Source organism: Lithobates pipiens, unplaced genomic scaffold (genome assembly GCF_037356315.1).
Source record: "Lithobates pipiens isolate NorthernLeopardFrog02 unplaced genomic scaffold, aLitPip1_a1.2 Scaffold_13, whole genome shotgun sequence".
In the NCBI taxonomy this organism is placed as follows: Eukaryota; Metazoa; Chordata; class Amphibia; order Anura; family Ranidae; genus Lithobates; species Lithobates pipiens.
In genome coordinates, this window is record NW_027507718.1 from 418,269,993 (window position 1) to 418,274,077 (window position 4,085).

The 4,085-nt window shown below is 44.6% G+C and overlaps 1 pseudogene; it reads right to left on the minus strand.

The window, feature by feature from the left end:
* Positions 1-288: 288 nt before the first annotated feature.
* Positions 289-441, minus strand: LOC143979934 (U1 spliceosomal RNA; annotated as a pseudogene).
* Positions 442-4,085: the final 3,644 nt, after the last annotated feature.

Genomic DNA, 4,085 nt, shown 5'->3' on the forward strand with positions numbered 1-4,085 from the left:
ACACGGTCAGATTATCCGACAACACAATCCGATCGGACATTTTCCATCGGAATGTCCGACCGTGTTTACAAGGGCTAACAGTTTTTCTCCAGTCCTCAAGGCACCCCAACAGGTCGTTTTCAGGATTTCCATTAGCTCACACAGGTGATTTGATCAGTTTCACTACCTTAGTAATTACCACAATCCTGAAAATATGACCTGTCAGGGCACCTTGAGGAGTGGAATTGAGAAACACTGGTCTAACAGACACACATAAACCTGGACAAAGGATCTTTATTTTATTTTTTTCAAGCGCGAAGTCCCCCACTACCACAAACTATGCAATCAAGTTTCACACATTTTGGAAAACTGCAGGGGTCAACACACCTGGAGTGTAATGGATGAGCCTTGCCCTGGGAGTACCACCTTTTGTGATCATGATTTCCCCTGCCAAGTAAGCATAGGTTCATTTAATGAAAAGCTTTGCTTGCATTCACTTTCCCATACACAAAAAACTATCACTTTGAAAGAGCCTACCTTAAAGAATGCTGTTGGGACAATGAACACATGTAATAACAGGTATGTAATGCAGAGTTTGTTTTAAGTGTATCAGTCAAGACTACTTAGTACAGGGAGCGAGACATATAATGGATCCCAGATGAGGAGCAAGGAGAAGTCTGCCTTTTTTCTTTGATGTGGGTCTTTCAAGTGCTGTTGCCAAAGGACTGCAACGGTTGCCAACGGACATGCTAATTAAGTTTCTTATGCTATTTAAACATCATATGTTTGGTCAAGCATGTGGTCCCCAAGCGGCTGCTGTTCTGGCCATGCTTGATCCGCTTCAGACATAGGTTGCAAACAGCAACAGTGCGATCTGCTGCACATCTGTCAAAAAAGGCCCCAAGGAACTTTTCAAAATCAGCGGGGAGTCAACAGCGCCCTGCACCTGCGAAGCTCTGCGGTGTGATGCAGTAGGGGTCGCTGCCCCCTAGAGGACATCCTGCCTCATTGGATTTGTGCCACCTCCTCCTCTCTTCTCTGAGGCACCCAAGTAGAGTCAGTGACCTCATCATACCCTCCCTATTTGTCACATGATGGTGGAACTACGGAAAGACTGACTGTGGACAAGGAGCTGGTGGAATAGCCTGCTTTGGCAGCTGCATTGGAAGGCAAACTACTCTGAACCTGGGTGACAGAGGATGAGGAGGATGAGGACGGCTTTGTCATCCACTCCACCAACTCTTCTGCATGTTCTGGCTCAATAACACTGCCAGCAGCAGAAAAAAAAGCATGCCCCACCGCTACCTGCAGAGGATGTACCATGTCCACGACCAGCACTGTTGACTGTAGGCACAGAGGCTGCTTACCCTCTTTTAGTAACCTGTGAGAGTCTGCCTCTCCTTGTTGGCCTTCCGAACATGATGTATATTTTGTTTTGCAACACCACACTACAATGTATTGTGTATTGTTTAAACCACCAGAAGTGTAGTAGCAACTGCACTACGGCTGCACTGCATTGTGTATTGTGTACACCACCAGAAAAGTAGTATCAACTGCACTATGGCTGCACTGTATTGTGTACTGTGTACACCACCAGAAAAGTAGTAGCAACTGCACTACGACTGCACTGTATTGTGTGCTGTGTACACCACCAGAAAAGTAGTAGCAGCTGCACTGTATTGTGTACTGTGTACACCATCAGAAGTGTGGTAGAAACAGTACACACCATGGAATGCACTGTAGATATAGGCTACACTGGATACAGAGTATATATATATATATATATATATATATATATATATATATATATATATAATGTGTGTGTGTGTAGCGTTGACATCCTTGCCTATTGATGTGGTTATGCATGCTTTAAATGTAAGGTATATGGACGTTACTGTGGTTTTGTACAGGAAGTGACTGTTTGGATTCTGAAGGTTGACCTTGTTACCCAGGAGTCGGTGTGACCTACCCATGAACACTCTCTTACACAGTGCGTGCTGGGTAGGGAATAAAAGGGACCTGAACGGCCATTTTAGGTCTCTTGGGACCATGCTGCCTGCCTGTGCGGATCTGTGGAGAGGCTTCCTGAGAAACAGAGGCCGACAGCCATTGCAGAGCGCCAGCCTGTTTTGTTTTGCGAGGTGATCTGATGGAGCCTGAAAGATGGTAGCCAGATTGAGAAGGTCCAAAGACACTCAGCGGAGAATCGGAGAACCAGATTGATTCAGCGGAGTGATACAGAGCATCTGGCCCAGCTGACGGGAAGGCAAGATACAGTCACCGGCCCAAATTGATCATGCGGAACTTGGATCCGGTTGGTGAGCGGGTTGCGGCCCACCGCCTGTTAACTTTCCACGCAGTTAGACTCACATACAAGCCTCACCAGAACCTGCAGTTTCACAGAGGTGTAGCAGAGCAACTGACACTGAGCACCTCACTATCTGACTTGGCACCTCAAGCGGTTGTAAATAAGTTACTGAAGTTATACCAAGAGCATTTCAGCTTGATCCTCCATGAACTTTGGATTACAAATACAAAGGAGTGACTTTAGCTAGCGAAGAAAAGAAGACCCCGGATTGAAGTACTTTAAGTGAGGCCTCATGTATAGCCTTTAAAGCAGGGGAGCTCCCAGGTTTACACAAATATATACATACATGTTTTATATTGTGTTATATTGAAATATATTGTGCTGTCGTCCTATGTTGGGATGACAGCACAGTTACTGTAACCACCTGTCTAAATATTTTACAGTAAACTATTTCTGGTTAAGTATCCAGTTGTGTTGCGTTTGGTTTTTCCCCACCAGGTGGAGCCAGTGGATCTTGAGGGTATAATACAAGTACTTTGCATTACTTTATATTGGACTGTATTACATTGCACCACAGCTGTGCCAAGGGAATTGAGTCAAGTTAATGGGGTTTCTAGGTAGAGTGCAGTCCCAATTCAAACCAGCAGCTCCTTTGGGAGTCAGTGCTACATATATATATTTATTAATACACCACCTGAAGTATATTAGAAATAGTACACCACGGAATGAACTGTAGATATAGGCTACACTGGATGCAGAGTAAAAATTAATTGATTAATCAAGGAATTAATCTTTAATTTCCACAGCCCTAATTTATTTCTATAATATATATATTAGGGCTGTGGAAATTAAAGATTAATTCCTCGATTAATCAATACATTTTTTTGGTTGATCAAAATTCTTTTGATCGGTACTCACCTCTCCACCAGCTTCCGAGTCTTCAGGGAGTTCCGTTGGAGATCCGGTGACGTTGTGTTACGTTCAATCAGAACTTTGACGTCACTGGACTCCTCCCCCCCTTCCCCAAGTGCCTCCGTCTGCTAACAAAGGGAAGGGGGGAGGAGTCCGGTGACGTTGAAGTTCTGATTGAACGTAACGCATATGGGGAGGAGCTGCACATGACATCACCCGCTGCAGCCCTACAGAACTAACACGACTATCGACTTTACATGCTGTGTTTTTATCATCTTTATGTGAGTAGTTTGTGTTTGAACACAAAAATTTAATCTTAAGCGGTGAGCACTTGGATCTCTTCTTTCTACTCATGTCCTGGCGTCCTTGCTGAGATTTAAGGAGACGCAAGAAAAATTTATGGTCCGTGTTAACCCTTTTGATACCGGCTTGCATGACCACCTGTTTGCACAGAGGTCCATGCCATGCCATAAGGTGAGAGTGATTAGTTAGACTGGAGGTGGAAGGATTGTCACGCTACTGTGGAAAAAATAAATTACTTATGTCAGTGCAACAGTTTGAATTTAAAACGTATTTGTGTGAACTGTGAAGTTAAGTCATGGATTGTGAAAACTAACTAATGTCGGGTGTTATAGTGTATACCACATTTACCACTGTCAAATGCAGAGTTGCAATGCAAGAAGATCAGCTAAAAGTAGTTGGATCTGTATGTGCGTTATAATTAATCGATTAACCACTTAAGGACCGCCGTATTGCCAATGTACGTCAACACAATGGCACAGGCAGGCACAAGCACGTACATGTACGTGCCTGCCTTCCAGCGGGTGGGGGGTCCGATCGGACCCCCTCCCGCTGGATACGACGGTCCGGTTCGCTCCAGGAGCGT